This window comes from Euprymna scolopes, chromosome 46 (assembly GCF_053919585.1).
Source record: "Euprymna scolopes isolate OS-2025 chromosome 46, ASM5391958v1, whole genome shotgun sequence".
In the NCBI taxonomy this organism is placed as follows: Eukaryota; Metazoa; Mollusca; class Cephalopoda; order Sepiida; family Sepiolidae; genus Euprymna; species Euprymna scolopes.
The window spans coordinates 148,160,131-148,180,879 of record NC_136527.1 but is presented as its reverse complement, the minus strand read 5'-3'; the positions used below and the strand labels follow the sequence as shown (position 1 = coordinate 148,180,879).

Here is a 20,749-nt window from a genome sequence, read left to right as displayed (position 1 = left end):
GAAGACAGACAGACAGACATAGTGTCTTTTATAAATTAGATTAAGTGATTTAGTCTATATATATATATATATATATATGCACTGTATATAACCCACTGTTGATTTTATAGGCAAACATTCAAAACAAAAAAGTAAGCTGTACCTGGTTATCCGTATGAATCATTGTGCTGACCAATTGATGACATTTTATGCTCAATATAAGCAGTTTTCATTTATTCAATCAGTTTAATGATTAACTTGCTAAGTTCCACTCAGTTTTCATTGCAAACATGCTCACCATTCCAATAAAGTTGATTGGTGCGTCTTTGTAAGTGTTGCCATTATCGGGACAAAACTTGCGTTTGCGCTGCTGATGTTGTGGTGTGTTATGATTGGCCGATAGGTGTGTAAACTGGCTTCCACCTGATCCCAGTCTAGCAGACACGTTATTGGACTGCCAGGCAGAAGATCCTGATGAAGGGGGAGCAGATGGAGGAGGAGAATTACTAGAAGAAGAGATGCTACCCTGGAAACCAGGTTGACCTTTACAGGAATTCACAAGTTTTCGGGATGTGTCAGGTGAATCTGGACGTGATGATGTAACTGTATCTTTATTCTCTTTGCAGGATGTAGGCCTCGACTGCAAGTTTGTCTGCGAAAATTGCTTACTATTGTTAATGCATGCTGATGGTGGCGTTGTTGTACTGCTGGCACCAGGACCGGAGTTATGCAGGGTGACAAGTGGGTGTGAGTCTCTTTTCCAATATTCTCATTGCCTGACCCAGCAGTTTTTATATGTGATGAAGAAGCTAGTAAAGATGACACTATCTCCTGTTTTGGAAATGGACGAGTTGAACGCCTCACAGGTCCTGTTTGCTAAATCAATGTATCAGCAGTATACTGCTCCGGATTTACAGAAAACCAAAGCCTCCTCAGTAAGTTTGATCTCGATTCTAGCCTGCATCTCCACACACATACATATAATTAATGCACTGTATATAACCCACTGTTGATTTTATAAAATTATAATTTATATATATAATGGTTAGAATTAAAGTTTCAAATGAAAATGTTTGAAAAAAAATTAGGTTTTTGTATTTAGAATTTTAAAGAAATATTTCTCAAGATTATTTGATTTAAAAAATGTTTTTCTCCAACACAAATTGTTTTTTTTTTAGTTTTAATGTTGTATTTTCCCTCTTGTGTGACACTGCATGGCGGAGCTGTTCAAGTTCGCAAACTTTGGAAAAAAAAAATTAGCTTTTTGCATTTAGACTCTTGAAATAAATTATTTGATCAAAAAAATGTTTTTCTCTCTAGTATTTATCCACAAATTCTGACTTTTTGTTTTCTCTTGTGTGACTTCCTGGACTTCTCCTTGCCATTTGACTCAAATAGTGCCGATTCAGGAGAGGTGTGGTTGGAGATTGTGCAATGTTTGCCTTACAATTACATGCGCAGCTGCCCTACAAAGGGTATCCTTTGTCTTTTGAGACCGAACAGGGGCATCGATATGGGCTATAGATAACAAAGCTGCAAAAATGCTTTGTGATTGGTCTTGCAATGTTAACATATTAGTCCGTGTTGGATAGGACAGAATAGTTGGCAGAGAAAAGTATAGCCATTAACAAAAAAAAAAATTACAAAGTCCAATAAAGAGAGAAAGAAAAGAGAGAGAGAGAAATGAGAAAAAAAAGAAAGAGAGAAAGGAGAGAAAAGAAAGATAGAGAGAAAAGAGAGAGAGAAAGAATAAGGGGGAGAGAGAGAGAGAAAATGAATAAGAGAGAGAGAGAGGGAAAGAGTAAGAAAAATAGTAAAGGAAAGAGAGAGATGCTTAAAGATTATGGAAATTAGAGGAGTGTAATGACCATCAACAACTTATGGAATAATATAATTTCGATGTCCAGACCATGGGTTATGGACAATGCAGATTTCCTAGAAGTCATCTGTACGATATATATTTATATATGCATAATAACAGACCCACTTTGCTCAGCACTCTTCCCCTAACCTAACATTAAATAAAAACATAATTAAATGAAAACCCAAACAAATATCATAATAAAAACAAACAACTCAACAAAACCAATTTGCCTCCGTCCCTTAGGATCGCTTTTGTTTTCTCTTGTGTGACTTCCTGGACTCAAATAGTGTCGATTCAAGAGAGGTGTGGTTGGAGATTGTGCAATGTTTTACGTGGGCTTAGAGGTAATCAAGATGATGTAGAGTCTTACCGTTTAGTAAACTCCCCGGATATCTTAGCATTAAGTGAAACAAACTTACACTCTTTCATCCTCTGTAACTACTTTAACATGACAGGATACCTCCCTCTTTGCCGTAAGGACTCGGATAGACTCTATATTCGTAGCAGCCTCCTTTAAACTAGACAGCAACGTCTGGAATTGAATGACCAGGCTTTTATGTGCTTTTGACTAATATTTCATTACTGCGTTAGTTATTTATATTTTCTCTGTCGTTTTTCGTCAAGTCAGAATTGTACCCTAATCGATCATGTCCCTGATAGTATAGTATGTGGGTTCATATCATGCCATTTCCAGTATAATGATTCAGCAGTTTTCAAAAATGTTCATACGTAAAATGTTTGGAAACTTATTTAAGGCACCTCATGCCAGGAACCGGTGTTGGGTGCATTAAATTATCATGTACCGCTATAGCTGTCTATGCAGCAAATCTTTATTTAAAGATAATACGCATTTATTATTTTAGTATTACATTTAAAGATAATACGCATTTAAAGATAATACGCATACGCAAATGAAATATTGTGTATTCCAAAGAATAGTTTCAGATATATTGCTATCTATTTGTAGGTAAACATTCAGTTTAAAATTAAGCAGAAATCTTATACTATCAAAGCAATCGACAGACTACACTGGTATGAAGCCATGTGCGGTCTTTCTCTCGACAATCGCCGACCCAATGTTGTGTGCCGTCTAAATCTCTTCTCGTTCTGGTGTGTCGTCATCTCTCACATTGGCGATTGCTGAATGGGCGAGCACTAGTTCAAATGTATGAGAAAATAAAACAACTCATAAAAGAAAGCATGTACTTTGACACATTATACCAACTCTTTTTTGTTTTCTTAATGAAATATACCAACTCTGTTTTGTTTTCTTAATGAAATATACCAACTCTTTTTTGTTTTCTTAATGAAATATACCAACTTTTTTTTGTTTTCTTAATGAAATATGCCAACTCTTTTTTGTTTTCTTAATGAAATATGCCAACTCCTTTTTGTGCTTCTTTTCGATACATATTTTCATTTGTTATTTTATTTCTTGTCATGATTCTCGGATATTTCACTATCTGAGACGCGACATTTACGTAGGCACCCTTTTTTTGTTTACATGAAAAGCAGTATTTCTTTCGGTAGTATAGTAAAGAAACACGTCAAACCAGTTTGTTATTTATTTTACACAAAATGTGCAACGACAAATTTATTGCACTTCTCCGTCACCGTGAATAGTTTCAACAAGGACTTAAAAGCAGGAACATCTGAAAAAAAAAAAAAAAAATTAATTAAATTCAAATTTGCAGGCAATTTATTATTATTACAAGGTGTCTTCAATAAGCTTCCAGACTGTTTTTTATACAGGCATTTAAAACTCTCATTTAATTTTTTGATAAAGAGTGGAGGACTGCTCGAAATATCATAATAAAATATAAGAGATTAATGTAATTTGCTTGAAACATTGTTTAGTGTGTATATATAAAGGAAATTTAATTGAAACAACATGCAGATACAAACTAAGAATAAACTATGATCCAATAAATGTGCAAAAATAAGTTAAAAAATAAAACTCATACACGTAGGTAGAAGAGTAATTTATAAGGTGCCTTCAATAAGTTTCTAGACTTTTTTTATACATCTTATGAGATGACTGAGCTTTTTTGTCCGGACATTTAAAATTTTCATAGACTCTTGAAAATTCAATATGTTATTGCAATACGTCTTATGAGATAATTGCCCAAGGTTTAGGATTTCACATTCAAGGTGCCTTCAATAAGTTTCCAGACTTTTATGTACAATCATTTAAAATTGTCGTAGACTCTTGAAAATTCAATATGTTATTGCTATACATCTTATGAGATGACCAATTTTTAGGATTTCAGATTCAAATGAATAATTACAGTAGAAATTAGAATGCACTCTTACTTCAAAGGGGACTAGGGTTTCATGTGTGTACTATCAATAAAATTGCCCATACAAAAAAGTCTCAAAACTTACTGAAGGCACCTTATTTATATATATATATATATATATATATATATATATATATATATATATTGTTTTAAAATTTTTTTAGAATTTGCTAGTTATGAAATTAAGTGAAACTGCAATTTATTGTAGTTATAAATTGCCAAATAAAAAAATGAAAAAAATATTGGATATGTAAAAAACTACTATAAGAACAAACCGCGCATAATATTTCAGCTTGAATGAAAATCCTCTCCAGTTGATCCAAAATGCAAAATAATTCTTTATATAGAATGTATTCCAAAATAAGTCCAGCGTGATGCTGCATATAATCCGATTGTTTTCAAAAAAGCTGAATAATGAAATAATGAAAGTGCAGTAGTCCAAAGAGAAGTCTGTCCCTAGTCAAATGGGACCTAATAGCCTAATAGTAAGAAGAGATAAATCCAAAATGATGACCTTCATCATCGACTTAAAAAGAAAAAGTCGGATTTTGAAAACTTTCATTAGAGTGATATATATAACTACTTCATTTATTCACATAAATTATATACGAAAGTATAGATTTATGCGTAAACTTTAAGTATTTACTTCAAAAGTGCTCAATACATAGGTAGAGCTAGTTAGTAATTTATACCACATGCAGACATTTAGACGACCCATGTAAATTATGCCTCCATGAAAAATTTTCTATCCTGTACTTTAAAGAACCTCAAAATCTATTAAACTGTAGGCGGGAAATAGCAAACAACTGTGTTCACAAAATAAAACTTACTCTAGGATAGCGATACAAAATAGCTTTAAAACTAACAATAAAAATAGAAAACAAACAAATAAATAAATTAAATATACATGAATATACATAAACGATCACAAACATATATGTATATATATATATATATATATATATATATATATATATATATATGTGCATGTATGTGTGTACACATAGGTATATTTATATGTATAAAAAAAAAGGAGAACGTCTACCTAAAACCACTAACCTAGTTCTAAAACAGATCCTTTGTTTGATAAAATGCATGCCCATTGGCTGGTAGGAAGGGGCGCGGTGGATACTAGAAAGCTGATTGGCCAACTAGAAATCCTCAACATATATAAAAACAAGAAGCAACCACAGAATTCGTGCATAAGCCTGACGAATCCTATAGTTGGATGAAACGCAGAATATTCAGTGTAGCTTAATCGCCATATATATTTTATAATATATATATATATATATATATATATATTGTTTTTAAATTCCCAGAACAGCGTTTCATCAATCAACAACTGATGATTCCTTAAAAAATAAATTATTAGTGAATTCAAGAGAACAAGTTGATGCAGTGCTTGCGGGTGATTGAATGACGTACTGACTAAATAGTTTTCTAACGAATGATAAAAAATAATTTTTTTTTGTATAGTTTTAAAGGTTAAAAACTTCCAAGACTATATATATATATATATATATATATATATATATATATATATATATATATATATATATATATATATATATATAAGAGCAAATAGTTAATAAAATATGTTAAAAAATACTTTGAAAAAGAGTTAAAAAAAACATTTAATTTGAAAAGGAAACACTTAATAAGTGGACAGTCCTTAATCCGTGGAGTTTCGAAGAAATATTTCCTTCTCATCAGAGGGTAGGAATTAGCAAAAATGTGGGATCGGATTTTGCATACAAAAAGATTTGATGAAACTGCAAGTAAGTGAAAGATCTTACTTGATAACAAAAAGTGAAGCAGAGAGAATATGGTGAAGAAAAAGGTGATTACACGTGAATGGATAGTCAGGTGAAATGTAGAATCCAAAAATGTAAGTCCAAGAAAGTTAATTTAATTTTCCATTCGCATATTTATTTTTTATATATATATATATATATATATATATATATATATATATATATATATATATATTTCTAACGAATGATAAAAAATAACTTTTTTTTGTATGGTTTTAAAGGTTAAAAACTTCCAAGACTATATAAGGAGAATTTTTTTCGTTTTTCCTTGAAAGATTTTAAGTATTTTGATAAACTTTTAGATTTTATGTAGGTAGGGATACAGATTTTTAAATTTTTAGTCATTGTTCGACACTTTTTTAATTTTAAGATTTTATTTTTAATATGCTTTGCCCGACAGATCTCGTTTGTATGTCTTCAAGTCGAACATAAACAAATTCCTGCCAAACCGCTCTCTGAAGTAAGACACCTCATCAAATATCCATTACTAATGATTACTGCGATACTATCTCATTGCTTACTGTACACGCAATAACCCTTATCCCCGAGTGGCTTCCGGACCATGATAAGTGGTGACCTCCATGTAAAAAAAAAAAAAAAAGTGTGGAGCAAACAACATTGAGATTGGATGGATGAGTGCAACAGCACATACCTAGCAAAATCATTAACGGGACATACAGAGCAACATACGTACTTGCCAACACATACGGGTTTTCAATAACCCTAACCCGATCATCTCATTAAAAACCCATCGTGCAGCGAACTTTAGCATGAACTCATTTTCAATCCTAAGTCGTGCTTACTCAATATTCCATTTAAAGATCTTTAAGATTGTTCATGTTCTGTTGAGAAGGCCTTTTCTCTGCAAACAGAGTTAGGTTAACTTGGGTTAGAGTGTGATTAGTCCGTAGGATCTTTGAAAATTGTTTCCCCCATTTTTTTCCACCCATAACAACGCAACATAACTTTTTTTTAAATGTACATAATTTTGATTTCTTCTTTTTAAATCCCTCGGTATTATGATGAGAAGCATTAGGCTTCGCAATACCATGGTATAAAGAGTTTTACTTTCCTAATTGATGTAACATCTATATTGAATAAACAAATAAATCTATAGTATATATTTTTATATTGCGTTTTTTTGTTCATATTCCATATAACTCCACCATATATGTATGTGTACAGATGAGCGTTTCTTTAAGTATATGTGTGTGTCTGTACGCATGTGTGTGCTAACTCTCTCCAAGCGCTTAACAACAAATAAAAATCAAATAGGTAAACCGAATCATAGCCCCCCTGCCTCCCAACCTAAGCGAACACCCAACAGGTCAAGACATACTTATCAAGAAATCATTTCACCAACGAGGCGCCAACAACCTAAACTTTAGGACTCGAAATTAAGAGTGCCCCCTCCTCCTACCCCCACATATCTCCCTCCCCCCTCCATGTATCCCTATGCCCTCAGCCACACCAGAGATGAACTTCCCAGACCCTCACAACCACCTAATGACCTTAAACTCCAAAACTAAAATATTACCGACATACCAAGCATCCCCTTCCCACCTCTCCCCCTTGTTCGCTTCCTCTTTTTCCACTTTTCTCTCGCACCCCTCTCCTGACACCATTCACCCTTTCATTCCACCATAAACGAACATTTCTGTAAAAGTCTGGGGAAGCTACATGACGGCCAAAAAACGGTCGTGAAGCCGAAACAATAATGTAACTTAACAGAAAAATAAGGTAAAAAAAAAAATAAAACACATATTTGCTCTACAACAAGTATTGAGCACTTTCTTCAGGTTTTTATTAATTACCATTTCAACTATATATATATATACTAGCGGGGGGGGGGGGGGGGTCAGCTTTGCCTGGGTGTAAAATATTCTTAAATATAACATTTTAATTTGTCCAGATATTGTATTTATTATAGAGTCATGATCTCAAAAGTAAAAAAGTATGTGGGTTCCATAAGCTAGAATCGAAACTGAAACTGTAGCATTCAAAGCTGGTGACGTTACCACTGTACCAACATGACACGCACATGAACTGATTAAAAATTCAAAATAAACTAAGATGTATGTATAAAATGTATAACGATTTTTTTCAATTTTGACCCCTTAAAAACTAACTCATAAAAGAACGGTCTATAAAAAAACTATTTTAACTGACTAAAGACCAGCTAAAGACCCATAAATATCTGATTATTTAAGGCCTCTATCGCCACTATGAAACTTTTAAAATATGCGCATGCTTTTTCTTTTAAGCAAATCTAAAAATAGAAGTTTTATTCAAACAATTTTTGGCGTTTCTGAATTTTTGAGATGAGGATTGGTTGTATTATTTGGATTCTTTGGACTGCTGTTCTCATCTTGAATGTCATTTTCACAATGTTTCTGTATTTTGCACTGAAGATTGAAACTTCAACCTTCAGGAGTATATCACTTAAGGACTCATGGCACAATGGTTAGAGTACTTGGAAAAATCAATTGAAAAAAGTAATATTCTCTTGAAGGCTGAAGGTTCAATCCTCAGTGTGGGTGACCAAAGCTACCGAAAATCACACTCAAGATGAGAACAGTAGTCCGATGAATCCAAAGAATACAAACAAACAATTTTAACTATTATAACAAAATTATAGCATCTATAATATATATCTCACTTGTCTGTTTAAATGTATGCATGTATGTTTGTATGTCTGCCTAAAACTTTCGACAGAGGCGACGGATTTTCACGAGATCGGTATAGTTTTGAAGCTCGCCCCTTCGGACGACAAATATCGAAAAATTGGCTAAAACATTAATTCCTTCACCCTCAACTGGTCACTTTCCTTCAGGGAGGGGTTCCTTTTTTCGCTGATATTTTTGAAAGTCATCCCCTCTTTTTGATTGACTAGCCTCTGGTTTGACGATGGGCACAACAGCAAAGACATCACTTTTTTTCACGTTCTTTTCTTCCTTCGCAGTATGGGTTCGAGCCTGCCTGCCTACTACCACTTTTTTTTTTTTTGCTCAACACACACATCCAAACACCCAGGCAACACCGGGCACCCATGCTAGTCTATATAAAAGGCAAAAGTGGCGCACATGTTCTTGTATGTCCAGCAAAAGCTTTTTTCGCCGGGGTTCTCGGAAGGGGGGGGGTACTATGTTTTAGAACTTTTTATATACTCCCTTGATTATAATATCTACAATTTGCGAACGGACGTCATGTCTACATTTATTTTGATCGACTTTTATAAAATTCATGCTATTCCATCCTCTCGCGTGTTTGTTGGTCTTTTTCGTATAAATAAAGTGAAACTGAATCAAATCAAATCAGCTCGCTGGCCTTCGTGGCCATCACGTCTTGAAGGCAATCAGCTTCGATCAACGTGAGGAATATCCTTCATATCAGACAATTGCTGTTCATTTGAGAACTCCTCCTTTTTCTAGGGGAGCTTGGTTTCCCCAACATTGTGGGGAAACAAATAAATGAAACGGCAGAAAGCTGAACTGGCCTTCAGCCAACATTCGTTTCTGCACCTGCTATCAAGTCAATTTTTTGATTAAATTTGAAGGCTATGACCTCGCAATTTTTTGATTAAATTTAATATAATAATATAACGGTGAAATCTCATGTTTTCTTTCACTTCGGATTCGTCACGGGTTCAAGCCTCCCTCCCTACTAACACATTTTTTTTTCTTTTACACCTACAAACACCCGAACAACGCCGGGTACCCTGCTAGTTTATAATAAATTATGAACTTTTTTTTTTATCAAACATCAGATGTTGGTAAATTCTTTTAACATTAAACAGAAAAATATAACTATTATAAAAAGATTTTGGAACTTTTATGAACTTTTTTTTATATATATTTATTTATAGATTTTGGAACTCATTTATGAACTTTTTTTTATATATTTATGAAATTTTTTTTTAATATTTATGAACTTTTTAAAAATATATTTATGATGAAATTTTTTAAATATATTTATGAAATTTGTTTAACATATTTATGAATTTTTTTAATTTATGAAGTTTAAAAACATATTTATGAAATTTTTAAAAAGTATATATTTATAAGTTTTAAATATATTTATGAAATTTTTTAAATATATTATGAACTTTTTTAGATATATTTACGAAAACCTTTTTTAGATATATTTATGAAAATTTGTTGATATATTTATGAACTTTTGTTAATATCTTTGAGATTTTTTAAAATATATTTATGAACACTTTTGTAATATATTTATGAACATTTTTGCAATATATTTATGAATTTTTTAAAAATATATTTATGAAATTTAAAAAAAGAATTTATTTATGAACTTTTTTAAAAATATATTTATGAACTTTTTTTAATCAAAAAAAATTGTGGCAGACCTGAACGAACTTGCCTCTCTGCCGTAAAATTAATTCTTTTTCACGTTTTCTTAAAAAAAATTTTCTATGTATTATCGTGGATAATAGACTTTACTTTCATAGTAGCAGGAACAAAAATTTTTGTAAAGTTTATTAAATGATTTTTAACGTGGGGGGGGATCACTTTTCAATTATAACATTTTATTAAATTGATACCTCACTTTGTGGTCAATCAACTCAACTCTCTTTTTTTGAATTTAAAAAAAAATTTTTTTATCCTTTAAAGATTGTAACGTTTGGCATTGCCAAGATTGCCCTGCTTTTTATTGAAACCAACCAAGAGCTCTTTTTAGTATCCTTGTTGTTTCTTTAAGTGCAGTTGTCTGAATCTCTTTTGCACTTGGTTCACCAGGAATATTAGTTACGTAGGATTTCAGGTTCTTCTTCATAAGCCCTATGGCACCTATGATTGATATCTTCCTGAGATTTCCGTTTCTTTTCATATCATACTTGAGACCTTGATATTTGGTCTGTTTCTCCCTTTCAGCTCTGTTCAGACGTCCATCCTTGTTAAGGTGTCACGTGTTTGATGTGGTGTAAAATTAAATTGTAATAATTTAAACCGAAATAATAAGTTGTGCTAATTGACCGAAAAGTGGGGTATCAATTTAATAGAACATTATTTAAAAAAAAAATTTTTTTTATTCGATTTTCACCCCAAACAAGGCACAGTGCCACTTTGAAGCAGGGGGCTACTATTAGGGACTTAATTAGCGGGGTCATTATGAAGGGAGATGAGTAGAAAGATGTTTGTTTACAATACACTTGAACTTCTGCATATCATTGCAGTTGGGAAAGCAGAATCCCGGAAGGGAGTTCCAAAGACCCGCAGTTCTGGGGAAGAAACTATTGGAGTAAAAGGCTTTCTTGCACCTAGGGATCTCTACTGTAAAGAGATGAGACTTAGTAGTTTGTCGGGTTTGTCAGGGGTAGTTACGTCAGGGAGGTACAAGTGTTTGCAGTTCGTCAGAGCATTCACCATTAAAGTATTTGTAGATAAAATTATGTTGAGCAAGAGTAGTCTTTAACAAAACTCATAGCCCGTGAGGTAACTCTTTGGTACCCTGAGATTATCTCTCTTTGTCTTCCTTCTGCTGCTGCTATCTCTACGTGATGTCACCAGTTCTGCTCCCTTCTACTGCTCCTTTCTATTTAACTGCAGCTACTGCTGTCCACGCAACATTGCAGTACATTATGGTACATAAATAAACTTGAGTACCTAGTAGGCACTATCCTTGAGTGTCTAAGGTCTCTCTGCACAGTCATCGAAATTAGATAGAATTTCATTATTTAAGAGGATTGCCCAACAAAAACTTGTTTATATTGAATGTGAATATATATTATATTATATTGAATGTTATAATCAGCTGGAAAGCAGTCCAGCAAAACAGTTCAATAGGCAGGCAGGAAAAAAGCTTTGTTCATGGAATTTCCGTTTTCATTCTTCTTTCCTAGATCTGCCTGCCTGGTAGGTGCTCAAGTTTATTCAAGGGAGATAATTTTAGGATACGAAAGAGTTAACTCACCAGCTATGAGTTTCGTTAAAGATAACTCTTGCTGTAAAAGTGATCCCCCACGTTAAAACTTAAAAAATATGCCTGTTTGTGTCAGTCAACTTCAAATTTCACGTAAACATTCTGATAAATTTAAACGTAAGTTTGTATTTTTTCAATACTTATAAATTGTTTTCTTTCCACTTTGAATTGCGTATAAATATTAATAAATAATGGTGTTAACTTTTTTTTTAATCAATAAAATCGTCAGTATAATTAATGAATTTTTTTTTTTACATAGACATCACCACTTATCAAGGCCAAGAGGTCACTCGAGGATAAGGGTTAAAGAGTGTACAGTAGAAATTGGACAATATAGTAATCGTTAGTAATTAAAATTCGGTAAATTTGTTAACTTATACAGAACAGCTCATCAAAAACTTGTTTACGTTAGACTTGAAGACAACCATATCGTAGTCAGCTGGAAAGCAGGAAAACGGAAGAAATTCCACAGACATGCAGTTCTAAGAAAGAAGCTTTGCTCATGGAATCTACATTTAGGTTTAGGCACAGATAAAGAGTGGGTGAAATTATTGATAGTGTTTTCTGCTAGACGGGTGTTTCTTGTGAAAGTTTGGCGAGGAGGGGGGCATAGATTGGAGCTCAGCCGAGCACTTTCCATGAAAATAATGATAAAGCAGAGACAAACTCACAACATCTCTTCTGTGAGAAAGAGGTTGCAGGGAAGAGAAAAAGACATCTCCTACAAGGCTACAAAGTCTATTTTGAACTCTATCAAAACAGGATAAGTCCTTTCTAGCAGCTCCTGCTCACATCTGGCAACAGTACTCCATCCTTAATTAACATTTATGCAGTTTGTCTTTCAAGTTTAAATTCTATTAATAATTGAACTTTTTTAATGAATAAATTTTCATTGTAATTTAGTGAATTTAATTGACCTTTTAACACTTGAAATAAATTATGTTTTTATGCACATCCATATTTCTTTGAATTTTGCCGCCATGTTTTTTTTTTGACACGATAAACAAAGTTTGTTGCTACCAGTGCCAAATTTTGGGATAATTATTACTATTTTAGCAAAAGTTAAGTACATTTATTGTATTAATTCATTATCCTAAGACTTTAACTTAATACTTAACTTTGAAATAATTCCAGAAATCTTACATTTTTTTTTGCCAAAAAAATGTAAACGCGATTTTTGTCATGATGAATTTTTATGTGAAATCTAGGTTTTTCAGATTTGAGATAAAATTATTCCATGTATTTTTTATTTCACACACTTTTTTTCTTTGAGAAATTAACTTTAAACTATAATCTTTCAATTACAATAAAAAAGTACTCGAAAATTAAAAAAAATATTATGCTTAACATAAAAGTAACTCGGCCCTGTCGGTGGGGCATTAGAATACACCGACTGCCCCCCTGCAGAGGGTAAAAGTTCTTCAATGGGGGTCCTGGATATGATCTTAAACTATATCCAGTGGTGAGGCCCTAGCTTGTGGCCTTTGGGGAGTGTGGAGCTACCCTTTAATTACCATTGCTCCCAGGTCCACTCTGACCCGGAGTGGTAGTACCTGTTAGGGTCCCAACTATGGGTTAAATAGAAACCAATGTGAAAACAACAAATATGTTCTATTAAAAATATTTTTCTTCAAAATCGTTTGATTCGACATTAAATAATCCGAAAAGGGTTGGTATGCCGTAAAACAAAAACAACCAACCAACCATAAAAGTAACTGAATATTTAAAATCTAATATGATTAGCCGACGGTCAGAACCATGTTTCCTATCCAGTCAGCCATTAGTTTTGCATGAGCAGTGTCAGAAGTCGCCATTAAAAATGCATGATAAAAACATTACTATCTTTCGAAGGTGTAACTACTTGAAAAAAATGTAAATTAAACCCTAATTTGTTTTTCAATAAAAGGAGCAAAGGACACATTTTAAAATAATAGGTTTAATAGCAAAATATGCAATATTTGTTTGTTTTTTTTAAATCGGTTTTCTTTAAAAAAGATTTCAAGAAAATCAACGAATTTTAACTTACTTCGAATTTAATAAATACATATAAATTTCAAAAAATCACTTACCGATAAAAAATACTAATCAATGGGTACTTCCATTCTTCATTGTTAAGAATTTATCCATATTTACATTCAATGTACTTTTTAAATGAAAGATTTTTAAACAAGTATTCAAAAATACCGCCATTTTTAAATTGTCATATCAGATCGTCACAGAGCTAATGTATCTCCTTTTCTTCCAGTTGAGAATTACGGTGGCCTAAAAGTGCCATAATTAATCTCCCCCTTCTATTTCTGACATGTGTTTTCTGTCAACAAAAGTTAGTCATTATGGGTCACCGTACTTGAAAAATGATCATATTCACTCATAAGTAAGTTTACTTTTATAAAAAAAAAAAAAAACCTCAACAAATTTTCCATTCTTTTTGTTATTCTCTTCAAGAAATACAAGAGTTTTTGATTTAAAATATTTTATTTCTTCTTTATGGAATGAATTTTTTTTTAAATGTCTAAAATAAAACAACATTGAATGAAACAGAAGAAATTGTTGTAGGTGTTCATTTTTTTCTGGACAATAATTTAAAAAATGTGAGGTTTCACTTAAAACAAATCAACGTTGTTTTTGAAAAAAGGTTTTAAACTTTTGACTTTACAGGTAAATTTGCACAAAACTATTCTTTTTTTTTTTAAATTAGCTTATTTTACTTATTAATCTTTCATTTTCAATTTGTGATATATAAATCTGAGGTGAGAAAATTAATTATTTTCATTTTAATGGACATTTCAAAACGGGGGGGGGGGAATTAAAAAAAAAAACGTTTGTCTAGAATATTATATTCGGTTTATTGGAAAGACCATAAAATATTCACATTAAACCTGCAAATATCGTAAAAATTGAACCAATAGAAAAATTTTGATAGATTTTTAAATTGAAAAAAAATTTAACTCGTAAAATTCAATTCATTTCAATACGTAAAAAAAAAAAATGGCTGCATGAACGCGCGCATGCACTTTGTAAACAGTTTTTTTTTGTTTGTTTGTTTGTTTTTTTTAAATAAAAAATCATATTTCTATTATTTTTTAAAAAAACTTTAATAGTTTATTTTGGAAGTACATTCCATAAAGAAATTAAACACCCCACTTTAAAAAAGAGAAATTACGAGTTTTTTATATTTTATTCGCAGTTTTCTTTTAAGGGTGTCAAAAATTCCCAAAATATTCTGACACACCTAGTTTTGCACGTGCCTAAAACAACTCTGATAGCCAAGCTCAAAGTGTAGTATCTGTCCTGATACTACAATTCAATTTTTTGTTCTCGGTTAGTGGAGGAGAAATCCTTCACGACTGAGACAATTAAAAAATTTTTCCGGGTTTGTATTACTGTACACATAGATTCGAAAAAGTTGTCAAAAAACAAATATATGACAAATAAATGTTATCAAAGGCAAGATAAGTTACTTTTCTACCTAACTGGATATATTTTTTGTGTTTTTATTCAGTGTAACATGTTTATTTAGCTCGGAGAGGGTAAGTTTGGAAAAAGGTATTATAAATAATAAACTAGACAAAATACTGTTAGAAATTCGCTCAATATATGTTACCGTGACATAAGTTGACATATATTCGGTTGGTTTTTAATAGTATTTTGTCTAGTTTATTATTTATAACATCTTTTCCCAAACTTACCGTGTTAAAGAGACATTCGGTCGCCATTTTGAATTTTCCAATACATCGGTAAACATTGCATGTTTTTCGAGCTGAATAAACATGTTACATTGAATAAAAACACAAAAAATGTATCCAGTTAGGTAGAAAAGTAACTTATCTTGCTTTGATGACATTTATTTGTTATATATTTGTTTTTTGACAACTTTTTCGAATCTATGTGTACAGTAATACAAACCCGAACTCTAATATTTAAAAAAAAAAAAAATTAAAATAAAGCAGTGCATATAAACATTTTTTTTTTTTTTTCATATAAAAGGTGAAACTTTTGTTATGCAAGGGCAAATAAAGTCTGCTTGAATAAAACTTTGGTATTTTTTTACGACCTGCCCCAGCGTAGTATAAACACTCCCAACCTCCCATGTTAAGAACGACTTTCGAGGTCGAGGGTTGGAGGGTTATTCCGAAAGCCGTTCTTAACATAGGGAGGCAGGTCGTAAAAAAATACCAAAACTTCTATTTTATATTTACTTAAAAAAAAAAAAAAAACAGTTACATTATACACAGTGTTGGTCATCTGTCCCTTTAAATTTGTCTGACGTCACTTCAGCGGAATTACACAGAATTCAAAAGGGAGGTAATTTTTGGTTTTTATTTAAACAAGATGGCCGCAATTTTTCACCTCCTAACACGATTAAAGTTTTTTTTTTTTTTAAATAATTCAGTAATATTCAGGTAATTTCGATTGCAGAATTTGGAAGTTAACATTGTAATTTATTAGAATTGACAAAAAAAAAAAAATCAGTTGAAACCATTGTTTTTTTAATCTGAAAACTCCATTTATCGACCACAAAATTTCGTCCTAATAGTGTAGAAGTGGCCATTCATTTGTTATATTTTTCACTTTTTTTAACCACTTTTTCGAAGTACTGTGTGGACAGTAAAACAATATACCTCAATTTGTTATGGTCACTTTTGTTTTTAAATTGTTAAGTGAAAGCACAGAATAGCTAACAAAACCCCACCTCTCCACGCTAAGAATGGATTTCTAAATGATAACACTATTATTTCAGCAGTAGCACGGCCCGTATTCTGCATAAACGCTTAATGGGAGTACGTTGTTTTTTTTGAGAGCAACGAAACGAAATATTTGATTTCACTTTCGATAATCTCGAACCAAACATACAGGTAATATAAATGTAAAAAATAAATAAAAAAAAAAATTATTAAAAAGCACAAACCTCAGTCGATTTTCGGTTGTTGTCGATATTTTTGATCATTAAAAATAAAAATCATTAAAAAGTAAACTATATATATAAAAAAATATATATATACAGTAAGATATCCCCCAAAAGAATTTCCCTTCCAATGTGAGTATATAAAGAAAAAAAATGTCGGCCAAAAACAAGGGGAGATAATCGAAGTGTATTTTGACCAGCAATGGTAGAAAGGCTGAGAATCACAAATGGCGGGGAGGAGGAGGGGGGGGGGCTCTTTTGTAAATGTTCCTATTTACTTGCCTCCCCACGAGGGCAGATTTAGACACAAGGTTGGTTTTTAATGGAGGAAAATCCAGCTCCCTCAAAAAGGGGCATTCTGGATAGGAACAAAAATAAAAATTGTCTGTTTAGAAAGATTTCTCTTCCGCTGACTGAGGACAGAAAAAGTGAAGTGTACTATCAGAACAGATACTACACTTGGTTCTTAGCCAAAAGAAGACAACTAAAAAATGCAAGTAGATTGCTAAGCAACTTTTATTGGCTATGGTAACACTTATTTATTGTATATTTGATTTTTTGACCACTTTTTTCAAATCACTTTGGGTTGTAAAATATACAAGGTGCCTTCAATAAGTTTCCAGACTTTTTTGAACATGCATTTAAAATAATACTCTTGAAAATTCAGTATGTTATTGCTATACTTCTTATGAGATGACTGACCAGTTTTTATGATTTCAGGTTAAAATGAACAGCTACAGCAGGAATTGGAATATACCCTACTAAAGTCTGATCTCTGTCCCTTAAAGGAATTTCATCTTTAATATTTTCTCTGTATGTGCTATTTAGCAAAATAATTACGAACCAATAATTAGTATTTTGCTAGAATTTTTTCCTCTAAGGAGATATACTTACATTAAAAATTGATGGAGTAAGGTTGGTTGGTTGTTTTTGTTTTACGGCATATCAACCCTTTTCAGGTTATTTAATGCCGAATCCAAAGATTTTGAAGAAAAATTTTTTAATAGAATATATTTGTTGTTTTCAAGTCGGTTTCTATTTAACCCATAGTTGGGACCCTAACAGGTACTACCACTCCGGGTCAGAGTGGACCTGGGAGCAATGGCAATTAAAGAGTGGCTCCACACTCCCCAAAGTCTGCAAGGTAGGGCCTCACCACTGGATATAGTTTAAGGTCATATCCAGGACCATGGAGTAAGGACATTAATTTAAATATTGTATTCTTTGATTCAAGCAATAAATTTTAAATTTTATTTGAAAATTGATTTTTTAAATGAAATTTGAACATATAAACTAGAATGTAGCAGCTGACACCCGCTACATCATAGGCAGGAGCTACTTCTCTCGACTTGAGATTTGAAATCCGTTTTCTCTCTGGCTTGTCCAACCACAAGCCAGCTCTGTGACAGAGTATATAAAACGTTAAATCTGAAACCATTAATTCTTTTTCTGTCAGCTCTTCCAAGCAGCACACTTCACCTGGGGATTCGGCCCAAGGCAGAACGTGAATACTATAAACTAACAATGGCTCTATTAATTTATTTTTATTTCGGACTATTATTCTCATCTTTATTAGTTGTTGTTTTTCATCTTTTAAAGATGAGAATAATAGTCCGAAATAAAAATAAAAAAATAAATTAATATATATAATGCTCATCTCAAAAATGAATTCCAATTAAGGAATGATATATATATATAACAATGGCTCTCTTCAAACTCCCACTTGTTTCCACGTGTGGTACCCAAACAAACATTCTTTATCGTGCTAAAGAACATACACTGATACAACTTGCACCCACGACCAGATGCAAACACACTGAAGACTTTCGCATTTCTTTCTCTTTTAACTACCTTCGTACCGACGACTACTACCTATAAACATGTGGAAACGGAACTGAACTGTTCTCTTCTTTAACCAGCTGGCATGATATTAAATCTATCTTTAAACATATTGAACACTTTTCTCTCTCTTTCAACAAACTCTTTTCACGACAAGTGAGCGCGAATAATGAACTCGCTTGTATGCACCTACTAACGCTATAGTGAGAATGACAAATAAAGTTTGTTTATTATTCTATATTTTAGTCAACCCAACGTGATATGAACACGCAACCCCATTTCATTGTTCCTCATTTCTATAAGAATTATATATATATATATATATATATATATATATATATATATATATATATATATTTCGGTAGTCGAATGGAAAATAATAAGACAAGCTACCACGTGTAGGGACCTAGACGACCCATGTAGATTATGCCTTCATGAAAAATTTGCTATCCTGTACTTTAAAGAACCCCAACATCTATTAAACTGTAGAAGAGAAATAGCAAACAACTGTGTTCACAAGATAAAATTTACTCTAGGATAGCGACACAAAATAGTTTTAAAACTAACAAAAACAATAGAAAATAAATAAATAAATAAAATAAACATGAATATGCATAAACGATCACATATATATATATATATATATATATGTATATATATATGTATATATATATGTGCATATATGTATGTACACATATATATATTTATATATAAACTAACATTAAAGAAAAAAAACACACTAACCTAGTTTTAAAACAGATCAAGAAACTAAATAGAGCACGCACAAAGGAACAGGTCAACCAGAGACCAAATAGGCCTTTGTCCGATAAATGCATGCTCATTGGCTGATAGGAAGGGCGAAGTAGATACTAGAAAGCTGATTGGCTAACTAAAATCTCAATAGAAGAGGAGCATATAAAAACGATAAACAACCACAGAATCCGCGCATAAGCCTGAAGAGTCCTAGAGTGGATGAAATGTGGAATATTCAGTGTAGCTTAATCGCCATATATATTTTATAAATTACTCTCTCTCTCTCTCTCTCTATATATATATATATATATATATATATATATATATATATATATATATATATATATAATTCTTATATATATATATTTCTTAAATCAGCCCAGCCTTGACAGTCGTGTTTTAAATTCTCTCAATTTCTTTTTTCTCTGCACAACTTATCTTTCTCTTAATAATATTATTTGACCTCATTCACTTTTTCTTTGCACCCATTTGTGAATTATTCCACGGATTTCGGCCTTTTGGATTACTTTGATTCCCTTGGATTTTACTTGTGGAAATGGAAATTTAATCAACTTTTTTGGATTTTACCGTTATTGGATATTTTACCCTTCACCAGACTATCCATTGACGTGGAGAGAACTTGAATGCCTACTAGACACTGTCCTCGAGTGTCTAAGGTCTCTATGTACAAAGGTTTGTCAGAAAAATCTGGCATGAGGATACTTTTTCCATAGAAGTAAACCCTGACCAAATATTCAAAATCACATAGTATTTGCTGCCTAAATAAGATCTCCTCACTATGGCTGACTCACATCAGCTTTTACAAGGAATGGTGCACCTTCTCCAAGTGATGTTACCTCAAGTAATAGCACGAAACTGGATACTCCACCAGACTAGACAAATTCTTGTTCTGGAAGCCAGTATGACCATGAGACCAACATGAAAGATATACTACAACGTATAAAAACGGTTAATTGGGGAGAGGAAAATTATGTTCTCAAATTCTTTACTAAGTCGATGTTTGAGAGATAAAGAACTTAAATGGAACATTCAAATATCTATGTATCTCATATAGACTTCAAGTGTTGTGGGTCCCTTGATTTCTGAGAACTTCAACTGAAGTAAAATAAAACAAAAAAGTGAAATCAGTATATATCAATATATATATATATATATATATATATATATATATATATATATATATATATATATATATATATATATGAAATTTATTACTGTGAGTCCAGAATGAGTTTACAAATTCTTTCAGCTAGTTCACCACTCAAACAACAAACCGCATTAAAAATGATAAACTACTTCGATGGAGACTTGAACTTTCCTATTCTTATGA

The 20,749-nt window shown here is 32.0% G+C and overlaps 1 long non-coding RNA gene across 1 annotated transcript in view; it reads right to left on the bottom strand.

Annotated features, from left to right (window-relative positions):
* The window catches only part of LOC145270900 (uncharacterized), a 31,062-nt gene extending 14,094 nt beyond the window's left edge, over positions 1 to 16,968 (bottom strand). Inside the window, exons 1-2 of the long non-coding RNA XR_013865615.1 lie at positions 16,810 to 16,968; positions 143 to 3,495 (exon numbers count right to left, since the gene is read on the bottom strand). This is a non-coding gene — a long non-coding RNA (uncharacterized LOC145270900). The remainder of the gene's footprint in view (positions 1 to 142; positions 3,496 to 16,809) is intronic.
* Positions 16,969 to 20,749: the final 3,781 nt, after the last annotated feature.